Below are 19,546 nucleotides of genomic sequence, written 5' to 3' on the forward strand. Positions count from 1 at the left end.
TCAGTTAAATTATATAATCTAAATCATCTTATTTCTAAAATATAGTCCTTAGGACCAATTTTTGTGCCCACATGACCCAAAATAAGCAATAATAATGAAAATATGGTGTGACTATTTTTTTCTTATTTACAACTCTTATATTTTAACTATTTAATCTGACTCCATAAAAGTAAAGAAAAAATTTAAGAAGGGGAAAACTATTACACTCTTTTTATGATTTAATATTTATTCTATACCTTGGATCCTCCTAAAAACATTTCTCTAGAACATCTTTAATGAGAGAAGTTGTGATTTTGTAAGATGTCTTCAATTATAGAGATGATTGGGGCTTGGTAACTTGATTTCTATTTTTGGATTTTTCTTTGGTAACACGATGTCTCATCTTATGATGTTGTTGTCTAAGACCATTGAGAACATGTGGATCTAGTGAGAAATAGTGCATTTCTTTTTAGCTAACATGTTTTTAATTCTTGTTGTAGTATGTAAAATCATTTGGCTCTAACCTATATCAAAGTGATTCCATTGTCTTGCTACAATAAGATTAGTATAAGAGAAGCACATTATTTTAATTATTGTTTATATTCTGCATATTATTTTTGTTGCATTTTTTTCTCCTCACTTTTTTGATAGCCTTTATTGAATAATTGAGTATAATGAAAAGAAAAGATTATTAGGGGCATCCTTCCAATAGTATTTTGCATTAACATAATTTATTCATCATGTACACATTCATTGTAGAACATAATCACAAAGTCTTATATATAGTCAACATTATATCAATTAGCTTGATTCATTTCTAATAACCTATTAATATCCCAATTCTCATTATTTTTCATACAATCCTTACATACTCATCATTACTAGCCATTTAATTTTTTTAATCATTTATTTTCATAGTGACTTATATGAAATAAAATCTATTCCCATCATTGAATATTAATGGTTCTTTGCCTACTATCCTAATTATGATTTTGAGAACACTTCCATAGTAGCTAACATCTTGCTACCATCATTATCATATTGAATCACACCCTCACATCTTTGAATTGATCAATCACACCACATTATTTTAGCATCATCTTGTGTATGTGTTTAAAAATATTAGAGAAAACACCATTCCCTTCCTCTCCACTCCTCATCCCAATGACCTCCCATAATATAGGTAATATCATACCCCAATTTTACTCATTTTAAATCCCTCACTATGAATGCATGTGAAAAGGTAGTTTCCCATTAGTGAAGACCTTATGTAAGAATAATTAAGTTGAGTGTTCCATGAGTTATGAGTCTATTGGTTATAGCTTTGGCTTATTTTATATAATTTACATTCACAAGTAAAGAACTCCATTGATAAGATGATTGATTTAGTGTGTAGATTTTAAGAATGTTGTTGGACCAAATATGTTTTTAAAGTAGTAGCTCAAACTCATATTTATCAATAAGTTCTAAAATCCTAATGAAGGAGATTAAATTTGTAGAGGAAATTCTAGCTCGTGCAAACACATATCAAGTTCACTAATAAATCTTTAGATATATATGTGATTGATCAATAAATTTTTTTAACAAAGTTTCTAGAGTTTATGTATAAAAATATTAAATCTATAAAGGTTAATAAAAAGATTAAAGGAGCTTCTATTTAAACGTAAATGATAGATGAATTATGACTTCACTCATGCTTTGAATTGATTCAAAGTCTCTAAAGAAATAAAGATAGATTTATGAGAGTGTCAATGTTTAGTTTGTTTTAAGATCTCTATAACCCATTCTAAATAGTAAGAGTCTAATTTTAAATGTTGTTGAATTACAATTAAACTATATATTGTGATATAAAAAGTGAATATATATATATATATATAATTATCTTCCAAAATATATAAATAGTGATAAATCTAATGTAGGTAGGGATAATTCAAATAAGAAATCCTAAGAATGTAGTTTATTAGGTAGATATGATAACTTTGGAATGTGTGTCAAAAATATCAATGGAGTAACTGAGAGGGGTTTGAATTAGTTACCACAAAAAAAAATCCACAGATCCCTTAGATGTCTTAAATAACTAATTACTATTATCACTGGATAGCCACAAAAAAAAATATTGTAACTCGGTAGATTAACATGGTACTGATCTTTAAGAATTTAGAATCATTAACATGCATGCAAAAGAAAATAACATGAATAGAAGAGACACTCGATTTAACGTGGAAACCCAATATGGGAAAAACCACCAAGTAACTAGCTACCAATTTTCACTCTTCTAAAGTGAGCACTATTAGGAGCCAACCCTATTAAAGGTTACAAAATAGACTGTTAGGTGTGACTGTGTTAGAGGATTTAATCACCTTGCTAGAAGTGGCCTTTCTAGAGGACTTTCGAACAATTCAATAGAACTGTCCACCTTGTTAGAGGATTTACAAAATGGCTATTAAACCAACTCTATTAAGAGATTCACAAATCATTTCTACAATGATGAAAAAGTAACAATGAAGTGACCTAAATGAGATGCAACTAAACTTTGTTGTTACAGATCTTTGTTCTGCTTCAATAGATCCTCACTGATCGAATACAATTTTGTTCCTCCTGAAGGACATCTGATCTATCTTCAAAATTTTCTCACACCTTCCTCTTCACATAATTATCTCATTTTCATACTCGCTCATTACTCATTCATACATTTGAATTCACAACTTGACCTTTTATTTATACATTACAAATTGTCAAGTTAGCTCATTAACTTTATTTCCCAAAACAATGAAATCCTTCATTGGTTGACCTTGCTCAGTAGATACTGCTCCAAAAATGATTTCTAGTGTTAACCAAGAAAAGCTTGGTAAAAATTGTAAACTCTACAAAATCCTTTGGAGACTGAGTGAACTCGGTAAGAACTAACTTTCCTTCATTGACCTTGTGAGCTCGGTAGAAACTGCCTTTTGCCATAAAATCCTTCAGCACCCAAGTGAGCTTGGTAGACTCTGTAATTCACTTTGCTAACTTTTTGAACTTAGTAGACTCTGTCTAATAACTGATATGACATTTGTGTAACATCAAAGACAACACATAATTGATTAATTATATCTAATAATCTCCGTCTTTAGCATTGATGGCAACACAACATATCATATCAGAATGAAATTTGAGAACAAGTCTTTTTCTAACAGAATGTTTCTCCCTTTTACATTTCATTCCACAAAATTCTCAAATACAAAAATCTCCCTCTATGAAGAAATTACATAATTTCTTTGCAAACATCAAACTCTTCACAAGCAAATTCAAAATTCAAAAAGATATGATAGTACACTCTCCCTCTTTGACAACACATGCCAAAGACAACACAAACCAAATGAAGAACAACATACCTTATGTATTGATTCATATGCAATATTCTTATGACTGTACTACATCAACTGAAAGATCTTCAACTTGGTACTTGTTGATGCATCACTAAAACTTTATTTTAGTGAGCTTTAGATAGGGGAATGACCCCTTACTTACCACTTAGATGCAAGAGTGCATCCTTAGGTAAAGGCTTCATGAATACATCAGCAATTTGTTCCTTTGTATTGACATATTCCGGTCTGATCTCCTTATCCTACACCAATTCTCTGACAAAGTGATACTTTATTGCAATGTGCTAGATTTTTGAATGCATCACTAGATGTTTAGATTTATTAATTGCACTTTTATTGTCACAAAACATAAAAATAGGTTCTTTGATTTCTTCCTTCATACCTTCCAATAATTATTTGAACCAAATAATATTAGAATAGTTTACTACTGCTGCAACATACTCTGCTTCAACTGTAGATTGGGATGTACAATTTTATTTTTTACTTGTCCAAGAAACCAACCTCTTTCCAAGAAAGAAAGCTCCTCCACTTGTACTCTTTCTATCATCAATGTTTCTTGGCCAATCTACATCAATAAACACTTTCAAATCTAGATTACCTCCAAATTTGTACCATAATCCATAATCTTCAGTGCCTTTTAAGTATCTCGTGATCCTTTTGATTGCCATCATGTGATTTTCTCTTGTCTTTACTAAAAATATTGCTATAATACTGACTACAAGGGCAATATCTAGCATTGTATGCACTACATACTACAACTTTCCAATCATAGATTTGTACAATGTTTGATCTACCTCCTTTGATTCATCATCCTTGGTAAGTTTCAGTCCAATATACATAGGAGTCCCAACTAGTTTGTAGCCTTCCATACAAAACTTTTTCAGTATCTCCTTGATGTATTTAGATTGAGTGATATAGATGCCATTCTTACTCTACTAAAATTGAAGACCAATAAAGAAATTGATCTCACCAAACATTGACATTTCAAATTCGTTGTTCATTTGTTCTAAAAATTATTTGCAAAGATCATCATTCCCTATGAACAAAGTATCATCCACAAATATTTATGCCAAAAAAATCTTATTATCTAGTCCATCCTTGATATACAAGCTGTTGTTATCATTAGTTCTCTAAAAACCAATCTGAATAAGATAGTTATCCAATCTTTGATACCATTCTCTAGGGGCTTGTTTCAGACCATACAATGCTTTGTGTAATTTTTAGACGATGTCCTTCTTGTCTAGATCAAAAAAACCTTTAGGTTGTTCATTAATATATTTCTTCATTTAGTATACCATTGAGAAATGCTAACTTGACATCCATCTGATAAACCTTAAATATTTTGTATGCAACATATGCAAGTAGGGTCCTGACAACTTCCAATCTTGCAATAGGAGGAAAAGTCTCTCTATAATCTATTCCTTCTTCTTGAGAGTACCCTTTTCATACCAGTCTAGCTTTGTTCCTTGATACCTTACCATCTTCATTCAACTTATTTCTAAAAACCCACTTAGTTCCAATCACATTTTTGTCTTTAGGCCTAGCTACAAGATTCCATGTTTTGTTTTCCTCTATTTGTTCTATTTCTTCATTCATAGCGTCAATCCAACTTTCATTTTCTAATGCATCTTTGACACTTCTACATTCTAAATTAGCAAGTAAACAAGTACCTTTCAACTTACTTCTTGTATTCAAATTTGTCTCCAATGATCTGATCTAGTGTATGATGTCTGTTGACATACTTGTCTAATATAGGTTCCTTGCCTTTTGAATGTCTTACATTTTCATCCCCTTGCACTTCAAATTTAAGTTCTGGCTATTCTATCTACTACTCAAGTGCTTTAGACTTGAAAGGCATTGGCTCAATAGCATCGGAATGTGACTCAGGTTCCTGTAGCTTGGTTTGAACTTCCTATAACATGATTACTAACGACTCAAGAGTGGAAGATTCCTAATAGACAAGTGTGTCTGGAACTATATCAAGTTCAATGAAAAAAATCTCCTATAGTCTTCTAGTTCCTTTTTTCTTTCTTCTTTTTTCCTTTCTACAAACTCATCAAATTTCACATAGCCATTTGCACATGGCTATGTTCATTTGTATACTTTGACCTTTCAAACTTTTTGTCCCTAAATTTTGCATCATTATGTTGACTGGGGTTCATGACATCAAGAGTTTTAGGCACCAATATGATCATGGGAAATAATATTATTGAATAGTTTAGAGTATTATCTGTCCATTATAGTTATTTTGATAATCCTCTAATTTGACATGATGGCAAGGTAGCTAGTTTGAAATTTGTTTCATCTCCTTCCTATGCATGTCTGTAATATTTATTATTATATATTCCGTGAACTTTGTATTTATCCCATGTTGTGTTTTATTTTGACCTAGTTACCATCTGAGATAAATAGATATATTTATTTTATTTGAAATTTCACTCCAACTAGTGCTCACAATTGAGTTCAAATAGCCAAAACTTAATGGTAGACTCCTTTGAAGAATATTATCTACTTGTAGTGCACTCTGATTCTATAGATTGGCTTTCCAAATATGGTTCCCATTGAATTGATATATGTCATTTAGTAACTATATGCGATTGAATTGATTTTTTAACCCATGACTATGTTATACATACAAGGGGTTACTTGAAACCTCTTTTATAATCAAAAGCACATATGCATCCATAGTGTCATCTCTTATTATTCTAAATAATCTTTGCACAAAAGGTGACTCATGATGAATTAAATTTTTGGCCCCCAAAAAGCGCAGTGGTTAGAATCTTATGCCTATTATTCTAAAATGGAGCCATGACAAACTAATGAACAATCATAAAAGTTAAATATAACTTTATAATTGGGACCTCTAGCCCTAAATATTTGAAAAATCCCAAGCACCACTTGATGCAAATTTAGAAAAGTACAGCATTCATACATATGAGTATCAGAAAACTCCACCTTTTGAAAAATATCCCATTCCTTAAAAAAAACTTTCATATGGCCTAATAAAGTTTTGAAGTTTCTTTCAAATCACATGGTATAACCCATTTGGACAGTGATAGTAGATGAGCATGGGATATGACCAATCAATGGGAGGCCCTTTATTTCTTGAAACTCCTTAGAGTATGCATTACCTCAAGGAAGGGGGAAGGCTCAAAGATTTCAAAGCCTTTATTGAAACCACAAAGAAAACAAAAAAAAATTAGTCAAGCCAAAAAAAATTTATTTACAATGGAGAGGGGGAAACCCTAAAAAATAAATGTGACCATTTATAGGATGGAAAAAGTATTAGCCTTTCTAAATCAATTCTTGGTAGAATGGAAGAATGTTTTGCACATGAGTGAGCAACATGGTCAATGTGATCTTTAACTCATGTATGGAAAATGAATGCACAGGACGCAAAACAAATATAGATTCATGATTTTCTTCCACATTTTTCAAATCAATGTCATCTTTTAAAAAGATAGATGGAATGTCAACTACTTTTTCTATACCTTGAGTCCTTTGATTTTTGGATCTCTCATGTGATTTTTCCATTTTAATTGACTACATCAATTCCTCCAAAGGAAGAGAGGGGAAAAGATCTACAAGGGGCTAAAAAATGCATGAATCTTTTTCTACTTCTTGTCCATCATTTGGTGCTTTAGGCCATAGTAATACTTCATTAGTCTCCAAGAGATCAAATAAGAATAATTCATAATCAACTTCATGTTCATAGGAAGAGTCATTGAAGCATGTTGATAGATATTGCATTGTGTGATCAACCATAATTTTAGAAGAGTATTCAACATCAATCTTTTCTTGTGTATTTTTATCCTTCATATCTTCATGAACAACATTATTTGATCAAATAGGATTAGCAGTCCCAAATATCAAAGAATCAAATTCTGAAGTTTGAAACTCTCCTAATAAGTTTTCAATTGATCTTTCACCCACTAGGATTTGTTCAATAGGAGGTATATCAAGGCCAATCATTGAGTCAATTGACTATGAGGTGTATTCATCATCATAATCAACATGTAGATGGTAGGCTCTAGCTACATTATAGGGAATGCTTTCAATCATGAGAGGGATTAGGAGATCTTTATCATTGAAAATTGTTAGACTTTGATAAATAGGAGGTGTTGATTTTATTGCTTTGAGAATGAGCCTTTTCTATTTAGGTTTTTCCTTTATATAATTATGTTGCTCACAGAGAAAAAATCCTACTTGTGCAATTTATTTACACTTCATTCCACTTAGAAACATGTCATCATCTAAACTAATAGCCTCCCTTTGTGGATCATGCAATGTTTGTAGTCTCTGGCACTTTATCAAAAACTTGATTTCATTTTGTAAAGAAAAAATAAAAATACACAATTGATTATTTTCATTTGGTTGGGTATTTTGGTGAATTTTACTAGCACACCTATTGAACCTATCTACAAAATATCTAATAGGTTCAATCTCCTTCTTTTGAATTTGAAAGAAATATAATAATAACTCAGCAATGTCAACTATGGGCTTAAATCTCTGGACAAATTTTACCTCAAGGTCACTCTAGCAAGTGATACAACCATTATGCAAATTTTGAAACCAATTAGCAATGATCCCAATGAGACTCCCTACAAATAGTCTTACAAATATGTTCTCTTCCTGCACACCAAGAATAGCACAAGTGACTTTAGTTTCTTTAATGTGATCATCAAGGTCTTGATATGCATCACCAAAAAACTTTAAGAGATATTCTATTGAGATTTTAGGTGAGTATTGAGAAAAAGGAAATAGCCCAACCTGTGCCCCCCATGGCTATGATACAACCAAAGCCACAATATTAGACTTATTTCACCAAGGAGGTACCTTCAAATATCTAAGGAGAGGAAAGCACTGGAACTTTTCTTTCTTCTCCAATAGAGTTGCCAAAACTATTAGTGAATAGATTTTTCCTTCAAAAAGAAATGTGTATAGTGACTCAATATGTCAAATTAGGAAGAACAAAACACACTAACAGTTGTATTAGTTATCACTAATTGATAACCATCCTCTAAATTAAGAGGTCCAACTCCCTCATTTATAGATTTACAATGAATTTAATGATAGGATATACCTTTAACCTAGAACGTACTAAGGTTTACTGATATCCATCCATAGAAATGAAATGAATGCAATTTCAAGATTTATAAATTGTATAGAAGAAGAAAGACAAACAAGTAGCCACAAGACTTCTTGATCAATCTTTTTTATTACAGAGAAAATGGAAGGAAGATTTCTTCATTTTACAAACAATAAATGATGATACAAGAAATGTATCTTAGATATGATAAAACTGACTAGATAATCAACATTAGTCTAAGAAATTCATATCTAGACTCCAAAATCTAACATATAAAGTTCCTACATCTCAAATACATAATAGCATAACCATAAGATTACCCTATTCTTGCAAATCAAATCAAATTATGGTAAAACAAAATAAATCTCTACTTTCCCATATTACAAAACTTCCAACTCAAAATGCCTTCCCCTTTCTTGAAAAATGTATAGACATTTCCCAACCCAAGAAGAAATAGTTACAATTATTTTTCACCCATTAAATAATTCCCCTACAAAATGTTCAACTAGCCCCAACTTCCTTTTACTGAACCAGTTTTCATTTTATCCTTTTGCTTATGTTCCCAACTTCCATTCCTATGATTAAGTGCAATATTTCTTTTGCACTCTACAATAATATTAATTCTCAAAGAATTAATTTATTTTTTATCTATCAACTTGCCCACTTGTCTTTTATATTTTTTTATGGGCATTCATATGTTGAAATAATAATTAATTCTTTCTAGAATGAAATAGGTGAGAAATTAATTTTATATAGTAATTTAATACCTAATTACTTTGTGTTTTAATATTTAACTTCTTTGAAGAATTAAATATTATATGAATGCAAAATAATTTAAAATCTCTTTTTAATTTCTCACATAGTTGAGTGGGAGGGGAATACTTAGGGTTCTAAAAACCTAGGTAACACAATCTCAACTAACTTTTGCAACTAATATCTATAATTCTTGAGATACTCATACATGATCCATTCACAACCTTTATAAAGGTATTACAAATACATCTGATATAGCACCCCCACTCAAGAACCCAAAAGAAATACAACTAATATGTTACAAATTTTACCGGACTACTTTTATAAAAAAGAAATTATACAAAATAAAAGTAACAATGTGGAAGCAATATACACAACCATAACATTTTCACATTCAATTATAATATAGAGTTCATTCCTCAAGGGTTCCATCATATTGAGTCACGTTTAAATTTTTTTTAATTAATTATTTATGTCTTAAGTGCAATATCCATATTTAATAAAATATAATGTATTAATCTTATAAGAAAATGCATGAATACAATTGATAAAATGAAATATATCAAATGGAATATAGAATCCACTACACATGTCAAAATACAAGATACGTGATAACATATAAATACATAAATTGAATAGAAGTCTCCAAGGTAGGGATAAGAATGGTAAAGGTACAACTACATCATCGAGCTTCCAAAATATGTAAATATGGGGGGGAGCCAAATGGTAAGATGTCACTACCTCCTAATCACATGGTTACGTAGTTAGGCTTCCACTCCCACTGTGTAGGAAAGATAATGAATGGTCCACATACAACTAATCTATCCATAAAATTTTCCTAGGCAAGGAATCCTAATAGCCAAATCTACCTCAAGGGTAACATAAACTACTCAAGAAGAAAAGATAACCAAAGTTGAAAGAATTATCATCCAATACCAACACCACATAACAAGTCAACATACATATACCAAACTTATATATCAAGTACCTAAATCACGAGATAAAGTCCCAAAAACATATCCACTTCACAACATATGTCAATATGGTGGGGACCCAAATTGTAAGACGTCACTACCTCCTAATCACATGGTTACGTAGTTAGGCTTCCACTCCCACTGTGTAGGAAAGATAATGAATGATCCACATACAACTAATCAATCCATAAAATATTCCTAGGCAAGGAATCCTAATAGCCAAATCTACCTCAAGGGTAACACAAACTACTCAAGAAGAAAAGATAACCAAAGTTGAAAGAATTCTCATCCAATACCAACACCACATAACAAGTCAACATACATATACCAAACTTATATATCAAGTACCTAAATCACGAGATAAAGTCAAAAAAACATATCCACCTCAATTTAAAAGACACATGTCAAAAGTCCAATTACCATGAATCACCAATCACCATCAATGAAAGTAAACACCAACAATAACTACAACATCAATAACTGCACCATTAGGGGCAAATAAAAAATCTACATAGGATACTTAGGCTACATACTAGGGAGTGTCATCACATGGTCAAACTACTTGAGTTACCCTGGTCTAGTCTTTTATTAGACCCTAGACCCTCAAGAGTTGAGTTACGCTAGAATAGTCTCTCATTAGACCCTGGACCCTCAAGCATTGAGTTACATTGGACTAATCACCCTGGACCCCCAACCCTCAATGTGACACATGGGGAACTAGAATACCCTCTCATTTAGCTAAGGAAAACTACTAATACCTCTCACTAGGTATCATCCAATTCGCATCCTTAGCCTCTACAAGCACTCAAGGCATGGGTGAGGCACATCTCTAACTTATATTTTTAATGTATCTCAAGGAAAAGCTCTAGGTGAGATATTTTAATTACTATGTTATCACTTATTACACAACTTACAATATCTTACCTTGGTACTAACCACTCTAGGTCCTAGACCCCTATTTCAATCCACTCCAAAAGACATGTATCTAGAGAACCTTCCCTAATGACATAAACCACAATTGTGTCCCATACCACAACACCCATAATGATAGAACTCAGTTCCTTAAAAGGAAACCCAAAAATAATTTCATTCTTAAAAATCAAGCCATTGTATATTCTCACCAAATAAATCTCATAAACATAAGCCTCAATTTTGAATCATAAACTACATCTTGACATTTATTCAAATAACCATCAAAAATGAAATTTTAAAAGATGTCTCCAGTGCACATCCTAGTTTGGCTAGATGAATAGTTCACACAAAAGCCATCACAAAATAAAATATCATATTAAAATTTCCACAACCCATCATAATACAAATACTGAAAAACCTCAAATAAGCACACATCAAATAATGCAAGGTTCCACCGAATGATTTGGAATAGGTTGTTTCCAAAAGTTTTATTTGATTAAATAAAGGTTATGTAAGTGTAGATAAATTCAGTATATTAATTATCTAATGATTTTATAATTAATTATTATTACTTCTAAATCAATAATATTTAACAATAAAGATAAAACATTTTTGAATTTCATAATAATGATTTTTTAATGCATTTTCTCTATCTAAATAAGTTAGTAATTTAAATGTTATAATCTCATATGGAATGATATGGATCTACAATCTATATCAATGCGAAGATAATTTAATTTCACATATATTTCATCGTTACTAGTCCTAAAGAAAATTTCATTTGAATGGTGTAAAATATGAATCTTCCTAGAAGGACTATTCATATTTGAAGGTTACCAGTTAACAAGAAAGACATTAATTTTTGTTTGAACTATTGGATCTTCATGAAAATAAAGAAAATTACTCATAATAGACTTATTTACAATAAGAAAGAAGATATTTTCCTAGCTATATATTTTCCAAATTTTGTGAGTGAGTTTGTGTGTCTCTAATTGAAAAATCAAGCCCAAATATGCCTAGTTTTAGCATGACAGTCAATATTTAACAATGTATGTATAAAACAATCAGTTATGATTTATATATATGCTAAATAAAATCAAAATGGGTGTCTAAAAGTATCATTATATTTTTTATAAAATTTATTGCATAAAATTTATAGCAAAATTGCATGTTTCAAACCCTCAATCTGACACAGAAGTAACTGCAAACAAATTTATTCATAATAAAGGATACACTGAGAATGCAATCTTTCTAATAGAATTTGAAAAGAGATTTGAAAACCCCTACCTACAAACTCCAAGTTGATTTGTTAAGAAGAAGAAGAAAACCCAATTGTAGACTTCACTTCCAAGCTTGAAAAAAAACTTTTACTTCAAAATATTAATGCATTACCTATAACTTGTCTTCCAAAATCTTTGTTCTAAATTATTTGATTGTTCTTCAAAAATCTTCCCAGTGAAAATTACTAGAATGACCTTTTAATAAAGAAAAATAAATAAATATAACAAATCAAACTAAAGTTTCTAAAATGAGTAAACTTACAAAAGAATGTAACTCAACTAAAACAAAATAATAGTTTTCCTTTGTTTTATTATATTTCAAAAATCAATAAAATCACTTTACTTTTTTTTAAGAAAATAGATACATAATTTCTTTCTTTATTTTTTTGTCCTTTCTTTTAATAATAAATAGATAAATATTCTTCATTGATATAATTTCTTTCACAAAATAGGTTTATCATTTTATAATAAAATAAAATTTAAATTAAATAACTTATTCCCCACTCAAAAATCTTATTTTAATTTTATCAATTAATGTGTAATTAAATTGCATATAATTGGTTTAATCATTAATAATAATTAAAGCCCACTAATTATGTGCAACTATAATTTTATTATCATTGATTAAATATTCATGATAAATCAATATTTAGTCTTTAATATTTTAATTTAACTTTTTTCCAACATTCACATTTAGACCTTTTAAATCAAGTTTTTTAAATAAAAGAATAAGTATGTAATTAATTAAATATCAAGTGATATTATACTTCTTTCATTTATTTAAATCATATTTAATAATTTTGATATTATGTGATTGATCTAAATATCACAATTAAACATTTTACCAAATAAATAACAAAGTAAAATCCACATAAGCAAAACCATTCAAAACCCAAACTCAAACAACACATACAAAGACAAACTTGCATGTTTAAAAATTGGTAGAGAGTTAAATGAATCCTCCTTCTAGGACAAGTTTTTAGGTTATACTTGGGATTAGACTTGATCATTATCTTCCCATTCTTACCATTGAGTTATTGTGATAGGGTAAGCTCATCCTAACAATTTAGAGAAGTTGATGCCCAATACCTAAAACCTGCATAAAAGATGACCATGAACATGTGCAAATATATAACTAAGCTAGACAAGCAATGGTGGGGAGTGGTACATCATGTAGATCTCGAATAGTAGGTGACTATGACTCCCTCCCCTAGCCATATTAGACATGTAAGATAGAAAAGTAAAATAGACATGTGCACCATACACATGCAAGTATGGGGTAAGTACCAAAATGAATCTAAGTTAACACATCAAAGGCTCAAATATAACTATGCATTACTATGAATGTAAATAAATCATCATTAAAGACATATCATTTGACATCATTATGAAAGCAATCACATTTAACAACTAAGAATCATTAAAGCAACATTAACATGTAAGTAATCATAATCATTAGACAACACATGAAATATAATAAACTATGTAATCATAAATAATATTTTGAAGTCATGAAATAACATCATACCATAAACCTTTGAAACTAACACATGTATAAAATAGGCCTAAAAGAGTTCAACATATATAATATAAAGCAAACTATGGGTGGGCATTACATCTAATTAACTTATTTGAAGCTCACCATTTTCATAATGATTAAACAATGAATCAAATATCTCAAACAAATTCAACCTTAACTTTTATCTTCATTCACTTTGTAGTGTTTTAAGATCTTTTTCTATCACAAGAATTGTGTATGCACTCTCTAGTACTCCCACTTGCACACAAATGTTGTTTAGACCAATAGTCTCTCACAGACAACTTCACACAATGCTAACTCAAACATAGTTCAACTTTAGTTTCTTTCTTTTCACAACTTCTCTCATTTTTATAGTAGACTTGCAATCTCTCACTTTAATTATTTTTACCCACCTTGCAATGCACATTTCAAAGCCCATGTTTCTTAGATTCTTTGACACCTTCTCCAAATTGGTTCATTCTATTGGAGTGAAGTGAGAACACAATATTGATCGAACACAAAATATGATGTACCACTACATAAAAACAATTGTTAATCACTTCAAGACTTCTTCTAATTTCCTCCACAAGTTCTAAGAATCTGCCTCTAGATACTCTTCATCATCAATTTGACATTTTTCATATTTGTAAACTTCTACAACAAAGCTGCATACACTATTATTATCATAGGAACTTTTGCAAATTGCAAATAAAAATGGATCTTCTACCTTTGAAATACTCCATTACCATCTTTCGCTTTCATACTAGATCAGAAACACTAATTTCTCTAATGCCAAGTTAAATACACTAAATTACTATGATACCAAGTTAAAAAGTAAGCATAGAGGAGACATAAACAAATAAGAAACTCAAATAAGGGCTCTGCTAAACAAAATCTCACTCTATTATTTTATAAGAAAATTCATCATAAATCTATAATAGGAGTCAGTTTCAATATTAATGTTGGATAGTTGAAACACTAAGAACATGTTTATCATGGATAGCTTCCTTTTTAGTAAATAGTTGGATTACAAAAGATGGTTAAGACCAATAGGTTCGTGCCAACAATATATGGCTCATTGGGATAAATAATGTATCCTTGTTCATAGTATGAATATTTTTTAGGTGGTCTTCACAAGAGGTTGCACACAATTTGGTACAATAAATCTTGAAGAATGTAATTGACATACCTTTTCTATTTTTAATTGTGAATCTTCAAGGAAGAATATTTTTCCATCGATTATTTCCATACAAAAGATACTATGCAGGAGATGTTTTCTTATCAAGAATCTTGAAAATGTTATGCAAAATTTCTTGTAGTCAACTTGAAATGTTCCAAGAACATGAATGAAAGAAGCTTACATTTTTTAGTGCACTCACTTTCTCTTTGAAAATTTCAATACTACCACTAGAAACTATTTTTAAACCTCTTTGTAAAGATAATCTTGTTGCTAAAGGCACTGTACTTTCTTCTATTGTAGTGTTTTTCAAGGAGTACTTAGTGGATACAAGTCTTGATGATCTCATAGGATTACTAGAGAGAGGGAAAGTGGAAGATAATATCCTTGAATTTTTCCTAGTGTAGAAGTGTACTATTGAGGCCTTTGTAGATCACTTTAGGTAGGAAAGTATTTGGCACTATAGACGATTATGTTTACTTAACATTTGAACTTTGAAAGCTAACCTTTATTTATCCATATTATTCATTATGATAGAAAGTGGGATCTTAGAGCTCTTGTTGTGTACAAGGCAAAGAAAAAATTTGATATGAAGTTGAAGGAGTTGAAGGCTGCCTTAATTACCTTCATTACTTAAAATTGTTGGAGTTGATGAAAGCCAACTCTAAAGATGCCCAAGATCACCTGCATGCGAAAACCTATCAAAGAGAATCCAAGGAGAGGAAGAACATGGAGCAAGGGAAAAACCCTAAATGGACATGAGAGACGACAAGATATTGAAACAAAACAAAATATGTATTTACAATATACAATGAAAAGTGATGTGTTATGAAAATACAAAGAGGCAACCCACTTATAGAGAGCTCTAGGAATCTTTTAGAACAAGCTAGAAGATGCTAGGAGATAAGTGTGATAAATAAGCATACATCCACTTGAGGTCGAAAGTCCTCGAACAATGTGAGAGGATAAGTATGACTTAGGAGAGAAAAAACTCCTGTATTGTCAAAAACTTATAAAAAAATCCTAGACTACAACTAATTAATAAATGAATTTACCTAAGTAAGCTTAAGTAATAGAATAAATAATTAGTAAATTAATTATTTACTGTAACACCCCCCCTTAAGTGCAACTTAGGGAAATGCCTCAAGCTCACAAAATTAAGATGAAATGCAGAATGGGTCCTAGCAACAAGGCCATGTTAGGTACCCAAGTACAATGCAACAAAATGCAACCTCTAAAAATGGGGAAAGAGGGAAAACCACGTGGGAAAAACCCTCACCCAAAAAGAGGTAACCTAGTGAAGAACTGAAGAAGTCTCCAAGTAAGGAAATGTCCCCTAAACTAGGTACAAGGAGTGATCATGTAAAGTAGTATCACTAAAGCATGAAGAAGTCACATATCTACCAAACTACTGATTTGAAGAACCTCCATGGAAGAAGAAGGCATGAACTCAGCATGTCTATATGGTAGATGATCCATCTTACCGAAATGCATAGGTAGCTAGCCACTGCAATCGCCTTGTACATAGGATCAACCACTAAATATGTAGTTCACACTATCGAAACATCAAACCATAGATGCATTAGAAAAACAACATAACCCCCCCTTAATGTAGATGGTGTGTGATGATAGGCAACAAAGAAGGTGGGCCAATGTCTCCTACAGACGAACCAAGAACGATGAGAGAGGAAGAGAGGTACAAACACCTATAAAGACATGGTCACACTGACACTACACGGGCTAATGTCCTGGAAGGGACACTCACTTGACAAAGGGAGAATGCCTAAAACAATAAACAACTATCCCCCCCATGGTGCTTTATAAAAATAGGGCATGTACAACTAACTCAAAACAACGTTCATGATCCCCAAAATGCAAGAGTGGCACTTTATCTCAGTGCAAAAGTTCTTCAAATGATAGCTACAATGATCAAAACTAAAAGTAAGCTCCAACAACAAAGTATAGCCTAAAACTAAGGAAACCATGCCAGGAAAATGATCCTCGGGCCTAAAACACTCAAACTATCCACCATATAGTAAAAACACCAAAACTATGGTAGAAAGAGCATGGGCCAAAAATTAAGAAAATGGACCGCATTTCTGAAAAGGTGACAAAACCAATTTTTCAAAAATATAAAGTTTTCAAAAAATAGGCATGGGACTCAAAAGATATGCATGTCAGAGTTAAAAATAGGACTTCATACTTCAACTATAAAAAGCCTATAAAAAGGCATCAAAACCTAAAAATAACTACACCTAAATCTTCATCTTAGAACTAGCTTTTCGACACTTCTTTCAGATCAAAAAAATACATCTGTATGCTCAAGTTATGGCCAAAAACTCAAGAGTATGTCAAAAAGGACCTAGAAGAGGTGCAAGAGGGCGCTAATCTAGGATGACATCATGCTGACATTAGTAGTATGAGAGATTAAAATTGACAGCTAAATGACCATTGTCACATAAAAGGTGCCAGGTGACATGCCACGTGGTAGATCCATGTGGCAGCCACGTCGCAAAATCCCATGTGGTAGGGATTAGATGGTGAGTCCACATGGAACCCAGGCCACGTGTCACCCCCAAAATGGATGCTCAAATGTTGACAATGTTGCAGACTATGCAAAAATGACATGCAAGCTCTGGGTGGCAGACAGGAGGGAACCACTGGCTGAGCGGTGGAAACAGGAGGAGCACGGGCCGAGGTTTGGTGGTGTTGTAGGGACAGAGCTGGAGGCACCACTCAAAAGAGTGGCAGCGGAGCCGGGGGTGGATCTAGGTATCACCATCGGCATTGGAGAGGCACTGGTAGAGCACGAGTGGCACTACAGTGGCCAAAGGTAGAGGAGCTATGGATGTCGACAGTGCACTAGCAGAAATGCCAGTGGAGGCTACGAACGCCGGTGGTGCACTGGAAAAAGTGCCAATGGGTGCTGTAACCAGGAGGAGACATCGTCAAAGGAGTTGGATAGGGGCAACCCCATGGTCGCCATTTGGTAGTGCCATAGCGGCGCACTCTGTGCATAATTTTTATTAAATTTTCTTACAAAAAATCATCTGTACGACCGTATGGCAGGCCCTGCAAACAAAAAAAAATTGCCTCCTGGAGCTCTGTCTTAGAAATTGAAAAGTTTTATATGAATCTTGACTAAAAATGGCCTTCTGGATCCAATGGTGATGTCTATTTTTCCCTAATGTGCTTCAAAAAATTTTTGGTCCCCTAATTTGAAGAAAAAATGCACAAACAAACTAGGGTTTGTGACTTCAAATCACGACTTCAAAATTATTCAATGAAGCTGCAGTAGAAAGGCTCTGATACAATGTTGGAGTTGATGAAAGCCAACTTCAAACATGCCCAAGACCACTTGCATGTGAAAACCTATCAAAGAGAAGCCAAAGAGAGGAAGAGCATGGAGCAAGGGAAAAACCCTAAACGGACATGAGAGACCACAAGATATTGAAAAACAAGAAAATATGTATTTACAATATACAATGAAAAGTGATGTGTTATGAAAATACAAAGAGGGAGCACGCTTATAAAGAGATCCAAGAATCTTCTAGAACAAACTAGAAGATGCTAGGAGATAAGTGTGGCAACTAAGCATACATCCACTTGAGGTGGAAAGTCCTCGAACAATGTGAGAGGATAAGTATGACTTAGGAGAGAAGAAACTCCCATATTGTCAACAACTTATAACAAACTCCTAGAGTACAAATAATTAATAAATGTGTTTACCTAAGTAAGCTTAAGTAATAGAATAAATAATTAGTAAATTAATTATTTCCTCTAACAAAAATAGTGATATTGATGATGCAATAAAAAATGTTAAGCAATACCACAGAGCCTAGAGAGTCAAATTTTCTTGAGATTTAAATTCTATGTCTCTTGTGGGATTATTTTATGGTTTTGTACAATGGTATGGAAAGAATCAATAGAAAAATGAAAATTTGACCTTGCTTTAGGTTAGTAATTATCAACCACTCATATTATAGCCCTCTTTGTTAACTATTTTCTTCCTTAAACCAATTTCTTTTTAAACTTAAGATAGGGATGGCATTTCAAGAATATGTGGAATTATTGATGATTAAAATTTTAAAATATTTCCAAGTAAAAAAGTATAACCATCATTAATCAATTGTGTTTAATTACAGTGTCATTCATTTGCATCAAACAATACATTACACTATGCCTAAGGAGAACAACTTCAAACATGATGTGGACACTTGCCAATGCATGTTAGGCTCTATGATCACATGCTCAAGACTCTTTGTAAAGACATAAATGTGAGACGTATGATTTTTTTTGGCATCATAGTTTAGGGCTCTCGCAACTAAATTAAAGAGAATATAGTTCATATTTACATCAATATACATAATATATATTTGGTGACAAAGATTCTTCTTTACAAGTTAACTATATTATTCATTTGTACATTCTCCAATCCTTTCAACACATCTAGTGCCAATTAATGTACCCTAATAGAAAGTTAGGAACAATATTATTG

The 19,546-nt window shown here is 31.8% G+C and overlaps 1 pseudogene; it reads left to right on the forward strand.

The window, feature by feature from the left end:
* LOC149543646 (uncharacterized) overlaps positions 1 to 19,004 on the forward strand; it is a 48,776-nt pseudogene extending 29,772 nt beyond the window's left edge.
* The last annotated feature ends 542 nt before the right edge of the window (positions 19,005 to 19,546 follow it).

This window comes from Cupressus sempervirens, chromosome 8, assembly GCF_028749045.1.
Source record: "Cupressus sempervirens isolate cs-2001-9-10 chromosome 8, ASM2874904v1, whole genome shotgun sequence".
In the NCBI taxonomy this organism is placed as follows: Eukaryota; Viridiplantae; Streptophyta; class Pinopsida; order Cupressales; family Cupressaceae; genus Cupressus; species Cupressus sempervirens.